At 43.3% G+C, this 15,372-nt stretch overlaps 1 protein-coding gene across 1 annotated transcript in view; it reads left to right on the top strand.

Moving 5' to 3' along the window:
• The first annotated feature begins 4,420 nt into the window (after positions 1–4,420).
• The window catches only part of SEC16B (SEC16 homolog B, endoplasmic reticulum export factor), a 56,056-nt gene continuing 45,104 nt past the window's right edge, over positions 4,421–15,372 (top strand). Inside the window, exon 1 of the mRNA XM_073900057.1 lies at positions 4,421–4,531. The gene's annotated coding sequence lies outside the window, so the exon portion shown is untranslated. The remainder of the gene's footprint in view (positions 4,532–15,372) is intronic.

Raw genomic sequence — 15,372 nt, 5'->3', positions numbered from 1 at the left:
ACCCAGGCGCCCTTGCCTTATGATTCTTAATAACATCTTTTTCTAGCTGACTTTATTGTAAGAATACGTATCATAATACATATAACATACAAAACGTGTTAATTGACTTTTGTCGCTAAGGCTTCTGGTCAGTCAGTAGTTAAGTTTTCGGGGAGTCAAAAGTTATGCAGGAGTTTTGACTGCGCAGGGGGCTGGGGACTGGGCGCCCCAACCCCCGTGTTCTCCAAGGATCAACTGTACTTTTCCCAACAACCCCTGAAGTTGTTACTGTTAACCCATTTTACAGATACAGAAACTGAGGTCCAGGGAAGGGAGATGCAGTAATTTACCTGACATCAATGGATCTAGAGAGTGGCAAAGTCAGGACCCCAGCCTGGTGGTGTGGCTTCGGAGCCCAGGCATGTAACTGTTGCGATGTACTGCCTCTGCTCAAAATCTTCTTGCATAATCTCTCCTGGGGAGTTCAAGATGTTTTCCCATCACTTGACAGTCTTGTGGTGGGAAAACATAAGATTTTGGGGCTGCTGTATGTAAGTAGTTTAGTTCAAGGGATGGAGCTTACAGTTCTTTCAGGTAGAAACATTTGTACTTGTTTCCTGCCATGAATTTTGGTTTTAGCAAAGTGAAAGCCAATACCTCCAATCTGCTGCTGATATTTGAAAGAACGTGCCTACGAGACCCAAAAGGTATGTATTTGGGACCTAACCATCATTGCATTTTTCCACCTTTTATTCCATTGTTTAGTTACATACAGGTCTATAACTTCTCCAATTTACTCAAGATATCTGAGCCAAGGAAAATGCAGGTTTATGAATATATGGATGTATGCTTTTTGCACATTTTCCAAATGTGTCTTTTTTTAAGTCAGGGAAAACAAGACTGCAAGATTGTCGTCAGATCAGGGTCACGAGTCCTGTGTCACTTAAGTCCCAGTATCATCAATACTAGCCTGAAGAGTAGAAGTATTCTTAAGTAAGAAAGCTCATAATTTGAGGGGCGCCTGGGTGGCTCAGTCGTTAGGCGTCTGCCTTCGGCTCAGGTCATGATCCCAGGGTCCTGGGATTGAGCCCTGCATTGGGCTCCCTGCTCAACCAAGAGCCTGCTTCTCCCTCTCCTGCTCCCCCAGCTTGTGTTCCCTCTCTAGCTGTCTCTCTCTCTGTGTCAAATAAATAAATAAAATCTTAAAAAAAAAGAAATCTCATAATTTGAATATTCTTTCATATCTCTTTTAGCATTGATTTCTTTTCTCATCCCTCTCGAAATTACCTTATGCTTCTCTCCTTCTCCTGATCTCTTCTCACATTTACTACTGACATTCCACATTGGGCACTTATTTACATTCTCCTTTTTTTTAAAGATTTTATTTATTTATTCATGAGAGACGGAGAGAGAGAGAAGCAGAGGGAGAAGCAGGCTCCCAAGGAGCAGGGAGCCCGATGCGGGACTCGATCCCAGGATCCTGGGATCATGACCTGAGCCGAAGGCGATGCTTAAAACATCTGAGCCACCCAGGTGCCCTACATTCTCCTTTTTATGGATCTCTCTATGTATCCTTCGTTTCTTATAGTTGAATGATTATTATCAAGATAAAAGACAGTACACTGATCATAAGGCAAGGTGGCAAATGCAGTTCATATTTAACTATTCTTCGTGTAAATCTAAGGAGGTGCTCTTTGCATACAAAGCAAGAATATGGTAATTAGGAGTGTCTTCTCTAGTTATGACAACTCACATTAGGCAGGATCTATCCTTAATATTTACAGCACAATGTTGTGGGATAATCTCTGAGAACCAGAGCCCTAAGTTCTACTTGTATGACCTTGGACAAGTTATTTAAAACTCTCTGAATCTCCATTTCTATCCAAAATGATGGGTGGAAATAAAAATCCTTTTGGGATTAAAAAAATTTGACTCTACTCTGGGTTATTTTTGTAGTTGAAAGTGAAAGAACATTTCTTTTTAAAAAGTTGTTTTTAAGACAGTTCTATAATTCAGAGATTTTACCTAAATCAGTCATTTTCCTCATTTAAGTTTAAAATCAGGAGCTTCCCCAATTCCAGAGTAATGAATAAACACCAACAAGATATGCCTTCTGATTCATACACATATCTACTTGCTACACAGTCCTTATGGAGTGGGGACATCCTGAATTTTCTGTGATTGCCCCAGTTAAGAAAAACTCTGTGTTGTTGTTTACACAATAAAGATAATTTAATTTCTAAGTATATTCATATATCTCGCTTCATTTTAATTCAGAAAATGGGGCCAGTGACTACCTAGTGACCTTTTCCGTGTTTGAATTATGTAAAATGTATTGGTTACTTGGTCACTGATCAATAAGCGCTCATTTCCCAATCTCTGGCTTTGTTACTGAAATGTAGGGATTGGTTGGTCAACTCCAGCTTCTTTCTTTTTCTCAATAATTGACATATTCCTAAATGATTTCTGGCCACCACTACAGGCATCACCTGGGACGGTGTGGATTACAGAATTCAGTAACATCGCTGTGCGTGTGTGCACTGTGGAAACTTCCCTCTGCACCCACATCATGGAAGGGGGAAGAAGGACCCACCTCTGACATCACCCTCAGGGAGAGGAGAGCTGTGTGAGGTCTGGGCTAAAAAGTATTTTACACTTCTCTTTGGCATGGCTTGTCTGCTCCAGAGAAGCATGAGAACATCTTTAGAATTCTTGAGTGTTTTGGAGACACACAGAGAAAAAAAAAACAACCCAAATCTATTTAAGATTCAGCAGAGGGGCTGAATAGTTCAGCCCCATAATAGTTCAGGCAAGATACCACTTGTGATAATTTTTACACAATAAAAATAGCTTTATTGTTTCTTCTGATGATATAAATAAAAGTTTTTCCTTGAAAAAAATCGAAGTATTATGTGCCTGGGTGGCTCAGTTGGTTAAGCATCTATCTGCCTTTGGCTCAGGTCATGATCCCCGGGTCCTGGGATCAAGTCCCGCATCAGGCTCCCTGCTCTGGGGGGAGCCTGCTTCTCCCTCTGCCTGCCGCTCCCCCTGCTTGTTCTCTCTCTCTCAAATAAAATCTTTAAAAAATTGAAGCATATATAAAATGATAGAGAATAAAATCAAAGTCAGATGGCATTCTAACACCTGAAGACATCTAATTAACACTTTTGTGAACTTAACATCTACTTCTCTTTAAGCACACACATCATTCACATACATATAATTTTACAGGAGTGATGTAGTAAATGCTGCTTATTGTGAAGCCTTTAAAAAAGTTACTTGTGCCCTTACCCACTGCCCTTGCACTTTCTCTCTCTCAAACAAAGGAAGTATTTTAACTGCCCAGGATGTATCTTTTATATTCTTTTGTCTATGTAGATACATAAATACTCATATAATTACATATATGCATATATAATAACATAATAATATATTCCTTTTTACTCAAAAGATTTCATAACAACCCCAAATGGCAAATGGGATAATATTACATACTTTTTTTTGCTTGGTTAATATGCCATAGAAACCCCTCCAAGTGAACTGCTACAACTCTAATTTACTATTTGTTACTAGATATCCTAATATTCCATGACATAAATGTCACATAATCTATTCAACAATTTCCCTATTCATGAGCATTCACTTTCTTATTTTTTTGAAATGAAATTCACTTTTTAAAAAATATTTTATTTATTTATTTGACAGAGAGAGACATAGTGAGAGAGGGAACAAAAGCAGGGGGGAGTGGGAGAGGGAGAAGCAGGGGGGAGTGGGAGAGGGAGGGAGTGGGAAAGGGAGAAGCAGGCTTCCTGCTGAGCAGGGAGCCCAATGTGGGGCTCCATCCCAAGACCCTGGGATCATGACCTGAGCCGAAGGCAGTTGCTTCACTGAGCCTCCCAGGCGCCCCAAAATGAAATTCACTTTTTTGAAAGGAAATTCATTTCACTCCAACCTCATGATTTTCAATTATTTATTTATTTTTTAAAAAAGATTTTATTTATTTATTTGAGAGAGGGAGAGGGACACGCAGACTCCCCCCCTGAGCAGAAAGCCCGACACGGGGCTCAATCCCAGGACCCTGAGATCATGACCTGACCTGAAGGCAGACACTTAACCATCTGAGCCACCCAGGCGCCCCTCAAGCTCGTGATTTCTTAATGAACTAAAATCTATAACACTGAATCAACGTCTCTGAATTTTACTCTTTCAATTTCGAATTCTGCCTTTTTTGCTCAGTTGTTAACTTGCTGTCATGATTGTTTAGAAAGTCGACCCGATATTTAGACCAGGAAAGGGTATGTGTGGATTCTTTCTCTCATCTCAGGTAGTGGCCTCTTTTACTAAGACCTTCTCAATATGGCGGTCAGATCATGTTTCCAGCCTCAGGGTCCACACAGAGAATCGTTCCGTTGGGAAACTGCTGCTCAAGCAGAAAGGTTCTGGGCGGCTGACGTGGCATCCCAGTTTCCAGGGTCTACCAGCTGTGAGAAACAGCAGGCTGTCAGGATGGGCTCTAGCAGCAACAGCAACTCCTGATTTAGGGGCAAGAGATGTAAGTACTTATTTTCACCATTAACCAAACCAAACTCAAACTGAAGAATGCTAAGAGGGAATCCAGTTCCCACCAGAGACTCTTCTAACAGATTCATTTGAGAAGCCTTTGGTCTCCAACCAGAGTAGAAAGGCATCAAACTGGCACAAGGTCTGCAGCCAAACGAAGAACCTCCCAGGGTCTTGTTTTACAAAGCAAACTTCAGCTGCGGCTAATGTCCCTTTCCAACCCCTTAAAGTGCCTGCGTGCTGCGGCAGGGGCTGTCCCCCGTGGGATGGCATGCGTTGCTAATGTGTGAAAAGAACATGGGATTTCAACTTCCATAAAAATTTTAGGCAGGTTTGATTATGGGACGAGGAAAGGAGCCTCTGCAGTTACAGGGTCATGGGGAGAGGAGAGAGCCTGTTAAATATTTTAAGGAGGATTCAGATTGGTGAAAGCTGACTTGGAGGCAACGTGGGAACTTCTGCGTCCTCGGGCTCTGGCTTGGGGTGTGGTGCCTGCCAACCCAATGACAAATGAAACCCTGATGTGGATCCTTTAGCAAGCGGTGGCTCTAGGGCCCCTGCGGCTTGGGGGGGGGGGCGCTTTCTTTATGAAACCTACCTCATGTATCACCTTCCACCCTGGAAGGCATGTCCAGAGTCTCTGGTGTTTTCTGAGTTCACAAACCATGTGTTTATGGGTTGGTGATTTCTCTTTCTTTCTGTTGAGACCTTTTACTCTGATGTTTAGCTCTGCATGAAACCTCATGGATGACCAGTAACGGTCTGCTCTGAGTGTGGTTAACTGACTGACATATTTTTGCTTGTCGCCTCTATGCTGGGGATATCTAAGTGAACAATATGGAAGAGGTTTCTGGCCCCGTGGAGTTTGCTGCCCAGCAGGAGAAACAGATGTTATGACAGGACAAATGAACAGTGGATGGAGAGTTAGGAGACCTGGAATCAGGTCCTGGCCTTGATCCCAATGAACCAGACGGCACTCTGGGCTTCGGTTTATTGCTGTAAAATGAATGGGTTGGGGAGGATGGCCTCTTCAGTAATTGATTCCTCACCTAGTGTGAGTTTTTTCCTTGCTGAACAGATTTTCACACAGCCTTGAATTTGTGCCACATCCAATTTGGGAAGGGGGCAGTTTGGCGGGGGCGGGGGACGGGGGAGGCTTTCTTTATGAAACCTACCTCATATGTCACCAACCAGGCTTCATCAGATCATGATTTTCTGTAACAGAAACTTGAAGGACAATATCATACTGATAGAAGGAAAGGTTGCTTCCAAGAAAGGAGTCTTAAAGGTAGCAATTGCATACAGACTTATCTTAAATATCTGAGTTTCTATTTTCAAATGGTTATTGATTGGAACAAGTACTTTTCCAACTGCTGCTGATTTTTGAGGGGAAAGACACAAAAGTCTGACACTATGGAAAATGAAAATTGCTTGAAATAGGTGTGACTCACAGGCTACAGCTTGAAAGAAATTAAACCGAGTAAAAAATAAGCCAGGCTGTGGTTTCAGATAGAATAGAAAATACCATAAAAAAAAAGGAGAAAGAAAAAAATAAAAATACCCATCTTGGTGACTGAGCAGTGCATCCTCAGCGTCCAGAAACTTATCACCATCAGCTCAGTCGTTTTTGGCTTTGAAAATTGTGGGAGTTTCGTTGACATGTTTTAATAGAATGATGGATAAAATCAATTCCTTTAATATAATTAGCATGCATAATTTTTTGCCCATCAGCCTTGCTTAGCCTAGGTCACAAAATTATCCACACGGGCATTCATACATCCCTCACTGCCCTTTCCCTTCTCAATGGCATAAATGTACTTCCTGACCCCTGAGTAATCCCTTCTCTTGGGCTATGAACTCCATACCCATTGGCCTCCTGGGGGGACCACATCCATCAGTCATTCCCTTTATTAACCCATCTTTTCTCTAATTGGCTTTCCACCATAGTGTCTCCCATTTTATACTAACCAACCAACCAACCAACCAACCAACCAACCAACCAACCAACCAGTCAGCCAATGAAAACCCCTCATAGTTTCTCCTTACTGTCCTATCCCTTTTCAGATCATTCCACCAACCCTATGGAATCCAGGGGATACTTTCAAGTTCTTATATAACTTGATCTCTTACTATATTTTTTCTCTTTACTTCTTCCTCTTTCTTGACACACTCTCCTTCCTTGACTTTCTTTTTTTTTTTCTTCCAAGATTTTATTTAATTCAAGATAGTTAACATATAGTGTAGTATTGGTTTCAGGAGTAGAATTTAGTGATTCATCACTTACATATAACACCCAGTGCTCATCACAACACGTGCGCTCAATGCCCATCACCCATTTAACCCATCCCTTCACCCACCTCCCCTCCAGCAACCCTCAGTTTGTTCTCTATAGTTAAGAATCTCTTATGGTTTACCTCCCTCTCTGTTTTTTTTTTTTTTTAAGATTTTATTTATTTATGTGACAGAGACACAGTGAGAGATGGAACTCAAGCAGGGGGAGTGGGAGAGGGAGAAGCAGTCTCCCCGTGGAGCAGGGAGCCCGATGCGGGGCTTGATCCCAGGACTCTGGGATCATGACCTGAGCTGAAGGCAGACGCCCAATGACTGAGCCACCCAGGCGTCCCTTCCTCTCTGTTTTTATCTTATTTTATTTTTCCTTTTCTTCCCCTATGTTCACCTGCCTGTTTCTTAAATTCCTCCTTCCTTAACTTTCTTGATACTGTTCTAACTTATGCCTTCACAGTCCACATGGACTTGTCTTTCTCTGCTTTTACCTTAAGCTATTTTTTAAATTTATTTTGAAGTTTGTGCTTTTCCTTGACAATTTTATCTGCATCCATGATTTTAATGATGGGTTGTGTGCTGATAACACTGAAATCAAAGCACATATAAATCTTCAGGAAAGAAGCAACGTATAAACAAATAAATCCCACCCACCACAAATGTGAGTTCCTGCAGACTTCTCTCAGGAACTCCTGACTCATTCACTGCCTGAGACAACTCTGGTACATTGTCCTGCAGGCAGCTCAACTTACCATGGCCACCTGAATTTTCCTTTCCACACAAAACCTCCTGCTTCCAGTAAAAGACAGTTCAGTCTTGATCAGGGACATGACAAGGCCAGAACTGTGTAAATTCAATTATCCTCTAAATCTCATTTATTCTGGTTCTTTGTTCTGTCTTGGATCTGATTCCCACCCCCTGCTCACATTTGCCTTTCCTCCAGAGCTTTAGTTTGGCTTGCATTGACTTTAACAAGGAAGATGTTGGCAACTGCATTTTAAGGCTCACCCTGCCTTCAGTCTGGCACTCCCCAAACCATTCTCTACATGGTACCTTGTGTGATTTTTTAAAATGCTCTTCATAGTATTTAGCAAAAATTCCAGATCTTTGTGATTCATTCCCAGCTTGACCATATGGACTCATTTCTCCCATTCCCCTGAATGGGCATTAGCCTCTAGTCTTATTGAATATGGTAGGTCACCAAAGCCTGCCCAACTGAACATCCCCTCTATACCTTTGTACTTACTGATTCCTCCTCTGGAATCATCCCCATGCCCCAATTCACCCTGGTTAGTGCTAATTATCCAACAAGGTTCAGTGAGCATTTCTACCTCAGGAAGCCTTGCCTGAGTTAGCTGTCCTTCCCAGATGATATATTAATTTTTGTAACAATTATCACATTTTATTAAAGTGATTCATTTACTTTATTTGCCTTTCCAGTTGGTGGTGAAAATCTAAGAAACAGAATTATGTCTTATTTCTGTATCCCTAATGCCTACAACAGCGTGAAGCACATAATTGTTATTCAATAACTGCTACTGAATGAATGAATTGTGGACAGATGGCTGCCTGGAGTTCCAGGTGGATATTCCATTATTTCAGTCAACTCAAGGGGAAACATACTTCTTTCTCAGTAGTCCAAGTGTAAGTTCAGAGAGGATGCTTCTTGGACATGTCCCTGGGCATATGCTAACTGCTGAATTAATCACTGTGGTCAGGGAGCTGTGAGATTCTTACTGTCCAGGTATGAATTTTGTGTCGATTCTTAGAAGGTGGGGGGGGGGTCAGTCCTATATGTGCTATATAAACTGAGAGGGTGCAGGGAAGCTCATCAGAGGATAGGATGTTGGGGAGGCAGACATAACAATGTTCACCATCGTGTGTGCAAACAACGTAGGTACTGGGGAGAGCTAGGGAGACAGTCGGCTCCACGTGGCTGGCTAAGGCAGCTAGGACAGTCTCTTCAGTCTCAGCTCTTACCATTGCTGTCTTAGTCTGCTCGAGCTGCTATGACATATTCCACAGACTGGCTGGATTATTAACAATGGAAAATTACTCCTCACAGTTTTGGAGGCTGGGAAGTCTAAGATCAAGTTGCTGGCAGATTCAGTGTGTCTGGTGAGGTCTGCTTTCTGGTTCACAGGTAACCTGTGTCCTTGTGTCTGCATGCACTGTGTCCTCACTTGGCAGAAGGGGCGAGGGAGCTTGCTGGGGCTCCTCTTAGAAGAGTACTAATCCCTTTCAAGAGAGCTCTATCCAATGACCTTATCACCTCAAAGGCTCTATCTCCTAATACCATCACATTGGGGATTCGATTTCAACATACAGATTGTGGGGGGACGCAGACACAGTCTTCAGCAACTTCTTTTTGTACCCGAGGCTCCAATCACACTGCACATAAAACCCACTGATGATATGCTGAATACACAGGCCCTCCTTTATCTCTGAGCCCTTATCATAGGCAGCCTTCAGTGGGGAACATGTTCTCTCTTGCTCTCTTGCTCTCCTTCCCCTCCTTCTAGGCTAATGTACTCAGTTTCTCACCCATTTCTTGGTTACTAAATCGGAGCAGGGACTTTTGGGGATCCTCTTGCTTTATCAGAGAAAGTATGTAGAGTCAGCTTACATATGAGAAAATATTTTAATTACAACAAATAATGAATTAATATTTGTCTAACATATTATTTGTTGAATGATGGAAATAATTTTTTTTTAAGATTTTATTTATTTGACAGAGAGAGACACAGCGAGAGGGGGAACACAAGCAGGGGGAGTGGGAGAGAGAGAAGCAGGCTTCCCGCTGAGCAGGGAGCCCGATGCGGGGCTTGATCCCAGGACCCTGGGACCATGACCTGAGCTGAAGGCAGACGCTTAATGACTGAGCCACCCAGGCGCCCCAGAAATAATTTTTTTTAATAATTTTATTTTATTATGTTATGTTAGTCACCATACATTCCATCATTAGTTTTTGATGTAGTGTTCCATGATTCATTGTTTGTGCATAACACCCAGTGCTCCACGCAGAACGTGCCCTCTTTAATACCCATCACCAGGCTAACCCATCCCCCCACCCCCCTCCCCTCTAGAACCCTCAGTTTGTTTCTCAGAGTCCATAGTCTCTCATGGTTTGTCTGCCACTCTGATTTCCCCCCTTTCATTTTTCCCTCCCTACTATCTTCTTCTTCTTCTTCTTCTTCTTTTTTTAACATATAATGTATTATTTGTTTCAGAGGTACAGGTCTGTGATTCATCAGTCTTACACAATTCACAGCGCTCACCATAGCACATACCCTCCCCAATGTCCATCACCCAGCCACCCCATCCCTCCCACCCCCTACCACTCCAGAAACCCTCAGTTTGTTTCCTAAGATTAAGAGTCTCTTATGGTTTGTCTCCCTCTCTGGTTTCATCTTGTTTCATTTTTGGAAATAATTTTTTTTCACTCCAGCGGTAAGGCTATATACTCCAGTCAGTTTCACTTAATGACATCATTCATTCAATAAATGACATTCGGACCAGCACCAGGTCATAGTGGCATAATGTCAATGTCATACAAAGTATTGCATCTTTAGTGAGAAAGGAAACATTCTTGGGAAGCTTGTACAGAAACAACATCACAGAAGCAATGTCGGGAAAGGCAGTAAGTAATTACTTAGCATGCCGAGAATCTCTAACCTTCGTTTATGGGATCCTCCCAGAAAATAATGAACTTTGGTCATCTCCCTTGTGATACCTTCAGACAACCATGCTTAGAAAAGAAACTTCTTCATCATCTTGACATGCCCTTCAATGTCCTCCAGAAAATGAAGTTTGAACTTTGATTTTTGGCATTGTAAGTGGCTCCTATGGAAGTTGCCCTGATGTGCTAAATTCAGCATTAGAACAGTGCTCCTGGGGATCTTTGCTATATCTGCAGTCACTTATTCCAAACTGAGAGAACAGGGATGTGAATGCTGCTAAAATATGTGTGTACAGGCATAGGCTATTTCTGTCCATGGAACAGTGGGCAGAGGAGGAGAACCAGCAAAGCGTTGTGCACCTTTACTGACTAACAAAGGGGACAAGGAGAAAATACAGAAGTTAATCTCTGAGTTCTTATTTTTATGATTACATATATGCATATATATACATACATATATATATTTCGGGTTGAATGAACCTATTTATACTGACTGATAGCTTTGAAGATTGTAATTATTGTATTCTCGTGGAATAGCTTTCTAAATAACTGCATTTTTTGCATTAAATGTGCCACATGGCAATTCCTAACCAGTATGCTTTTCTGAACAAAGCTTTTTTTTTTTTTTAAAGATTTTTATTCATTTATTTGAGAGAGAGAGAATGATAGAGAGCATGAGAGGGAAGAGGGTCAGAGGGACAAGCAGACTCCCTGCCGAGCAGGGAGCCTGATGCGGGACTCGATCCTGTGACTCCAGGATCATGACCTAAGCCAAAGGCAGTCACTTAACCAACTGAGCCACCCAGTGCTCCATGAACAAAGCTTTGACTAGAAGTCCTGTGGTTGATTTTTCCTCCACTTGATGACATACTGACACTGTGTGAGTTTGGTGAAATCTCTTACCCTTTCTGGTCTTGCTTTTATTGTCCCTAAATTGACAAACTCTCTACTGATGCCACTGGGTAATGAAAACAACGAGCCAAGGATGGGCATAGATGGGGAAGACAAGCTATGAATGTAATGGATAATTATGATGAGAGAGAGGGCAGAATAAAAACGGAAACCAGTAACCTCAGCTTAGATTGTAAGCCAATAATTAGGGACAGGTAGGATAAAAACTAGATATGAACTGCAAGGATGAATGCTCAGTAAGAACAAATACGCTGAACAGCCCAGAAGCTAACTCTACTACTGCTGTGCTCTTTTAAATAGCAACATTAACAACAAGCATTTGTCGAACACTTGCTACATGTAGGTGCTACTCTAAGAGATTTTCCTAGGTCATGCATGCATTTATTCAACTATTAATCGAGCACCTATGAACAGTACATTATCTCACTTATCCTACAACAACCTTGTGAAGATATCTGTTATTATATGATCATTTAACAAATGAGGACGCTTAGCCCGAGAGGCTAACTAAGTGGCTTGAAGTCTCCCAGCTAGTCATGGAAATGTTGGGACTCAAATCCAATTCTGACTGTCAAGCCTGAGCTCTTAACCGCTGTTCGGCACCATACTCATGAGCTGTGCACGCAGTTTAGCTTGTCACACCTTTAACAGAATGTAAGGAACCTAGAAGAGGAAAGGCAAAGATTTTTTGAAAACCCACATCCCCCATTTAACAGGCACCTTGGTGTTTGTGTATCATTTTATTTCACCCACATTACAGCCCTGTGGGGGTACTTTCTAGATTTCATTTTAAAGATGAGGAAACTGGGTCTCCTAGATATTGAGTGACACATGGCTGGGCAATGGCATAATTAAAACGAAATCCAAATTTCAATTCCTATTTTCTTTCCCCTGGGCCTTTGCTACTCAAAATGATTGAGGGAAGGACATTTTATAAGGAAATGTCAACGTGATGGGAAGGAGAAGCCTGCTGAGCGCCATAATGGCTGCTTTTGCCTATTCAGAGTTCAACGAGAGTTTGAGTCACACATGTGTTAGACAGGAAGGGCATCTTTTTTTTTTTTTTAAGATTTTTTTTTTTTATTTGAGAAAGAGAGAGATACAGAGAATGAGAGTCTGAGCAGTGGGAGAGGCAGAGGGAGAGGGAGAAGCAGGCTCCCCGCTGAGCCAGGAGCCCGATGCGGGGCTTGATCCCAGGACCCTGGGATGATTACCTGAGACGAAGGCAGATGCTTAACCATCTGAGCCACCCAGGCGCCCCAGGAAGGGCATCTTGTCTCTAAAATTTTGGGGCGTGTTTCCGTAAGGAGCCTGAGGACCCACTTTCACTGGAGAGACAACACTTCCTGCCCAAAGTAAACTGAGAGATAGTCCCTGGGCTCCTGGGTCCCTATGGGGGACCGGATGTTGCTATTTAAAAGAGCACAGCAGTAGAGTTAGCTTCTGGGCTGTTCAGATTCAGAGAATCTGAATCCAGCAGGAGAGCTTGGAATGCCAGGGGTCTGCAAATGTGAAGAGCTGAATGTGAGTGAGGACTTGGCCTGATTCTCCCTGGCTTAGATATTGCTTCACCTGCAGGAATGGATGCTTTCTAGAGATTCTTTCCAGCTCATCAGTTAGGTGTCTGAATGTCTGCTCTTGTTCAGAATGAGTCTCTTAAACATTTCTAGCAAATGGCAGGAGTGATCTGGGGGGTGCAGGGTACGTGGGTGTGAATGTGTGAGTGCATGTGGGTGTCTATTTGTCCCATTGCAAATATGAAATTTCTTTGAAGTCTCATGTTTCATAGTAAAAATTAATGTAGATTTGAATTGTATTCCTTAATACTCAATAATACCATATTTGCATTTGTTTAAAATTAAAATACATTTAAAAATTGCTTATACATTAAAACTGGTGCCTATCCTGCGGCATCCTGCACATCTTTCCTGGGGCTGCAGGTACTTTTTTTTTTCTTTTTAAAGATTTTATTTATTTATTTGACAGAGACACAGCGAGAGAGGGAACACAAGCAGGGGGAGTGGGAGAGGGAGAAGCAAGCTTCCCGCCGAGTAGGGAGCCCAATGTGGGGCTCCATCCCAGGACCCTGGGATCATGACCTGAGCTGAAGGCAGACGTTTAACGACTGAGCCACCCAGGTGCCCCGAGGCTGCAGGTACTTTGGTGTGAGAAGCACCGGGCTGTACTTTGTCGAAGTTTCTAATTCTGATGATCTTACCTTAATCCATTCTTTTTGTCCTATATAGTATTTGGCATAATTTCCCCTGATCCCCTGGCTCAGTGGGGGTGGGGGGAGCACTGGATTAAGAACCTGTGGATTGGGCGCCTGGGTGGCTCAGATGGTTGGGCGTCTGCTTTCAGCTCAGGTCATGATCCCAGGGTCCTGGGATCGAGTCCTGCATCGGGTTCCCTGCTAGGCGGGGAGCCTGCTTCTCCCTCTGCCTCTGCCTCTCTCCCTCTCTCTCTCTCTCTGACTCTCATTAATAAATAGATAAAACATTAAAAAAAAAAAAAGAACCTGTGGATTTCCTAGCAATAATGGATACTCAATTAATCCCTTCCTGATGACTTGGGCATAGTTCCTAGGCACTTTATAGCTTTTCCACGGAAATAACAGTTAACATCTATTGAGCATTTACTATACGTCAAACGCTTTGGAAGTGTTAATCTAATTAGATCCTTACAATAACGCTGTGAGGTCACTTCTGTTCTTGTCCCCATCTTACAGATGACGACAAGGAGATGCAGAGTGACTTGCCAGTTCACGCAGCCAGCAGATCGAGAAGTGGGAGCTGAGATTCACTCCCAGGCAGGCTTATTCTGCGGCCCCCGGGATAAGTTGTCCTGCTCCTCTGGGGAATTTATGTCCTATTAGCCTTGCTGGCTCAGAGAATGCTCTGAGGATATGACAGCCCTTTATGTTGTGCAGTGGCTGTGTGAGTCACCTCAGCCCATTGGCACTTGATGTGAGGTCAGAAGTCACAGCAGCATCTAGCTGCCGCCCACTCATCCTGGTTTGGGGGCATCGATAAAATGGGGGGTGGTAAAGTGAGGGGAAGGTGGGTCACCTCTGCCAGCCCGGGGCTGCTAGGGAAGAAAGGAGTCATTCTTTTTCTTGAGTGAGGTACTTCTGCCAAGAGCTAAGAAGTAGGAGGCGGGGAGGGCGGGCTTGCAGGCCGCCAGGTAGGTGGCATTTAAAGGACTGTGCATACACAGTGTTCCTTGGTCCTGGAGGAAGTCTGCTCTGTGCCCAGACGTCCACTTCTAAGAGCCACAGTCCCAGGATTGGCAGGTGGCTGATGGTGCCTGTGCCAGGCTAATTGTCTCTGGCCCTCAGACCATGTTTTCCTGGCACACGTTCTCCCTGTTAACTGGAACTGCTGACCGGCACACGTGCTCTGCTTCTTGCCCGGCACCCGGCTTACCTGGAGGAAGGGGTCAAAGCCTTGGTGGCCAAAGACTGGCCAAAGCCAGATCTCCAGGGCTGGCTCCTAGTGGTGGCTTTGCTGGAGTCAAGAGGCTGCTCTGCCCCAAACCTTCACCCCCTGACTCATTCTTAGAGTCAGAGATAGGAGATGCTTGCTCAAGCGTGGTTGGAAATGCAGGTGTGGACATAATCCAATCACGCCCACTGTGACTATGAGGTTTTTTTCTTTTTTTAAATTGTGATTTAATGTTCTTTCCCCCCACCATCCCACTGGAGCGTGTCTCTTAGGTATATGTAGGGACCTCAGTTAATAAGGTGCACAGATAGTTTGCGTCTGTTTCTGTCTCAGTCTTCACATGCCGTCCCTTTAGCCGCTCTCTGGTCAGCCCCCTGAGCTTACTGCCTCAACATTCTCTTTTCCTTTCTCTAGAAACTCCATCTCAAAGTCTACTTCTATGCTCAGCAAGTGAAAACTACTGGATAGAATCGGACGGTTAGACTGTTGCTACTGTCAGTGCGAGGAGTCCACTCA

Source organism: Callorhinus ursinus, unplaced genomic scaffold (assembly GCF_003265705.2).
Source record: "Callorhinus ursinus isolate GAN/ISIS: 27379988/994484 unplaced genomic scaffold, GSC_fseal_2.0 scaffold13, whole genome shotgun sequence".
Taxonomy (NCBI): domain Eukaryota; kingdom Metazoa; phylum Chordata; class Mammalia; order Carnivora; family Otariidae; genus Callorhinus; species Callorhinus ursinus.
The sequence above is the reverse complement of the archived record's forward strand: the minus strand, read 5'-3'. Positions and strand labels throughout refer to the sequence as shown.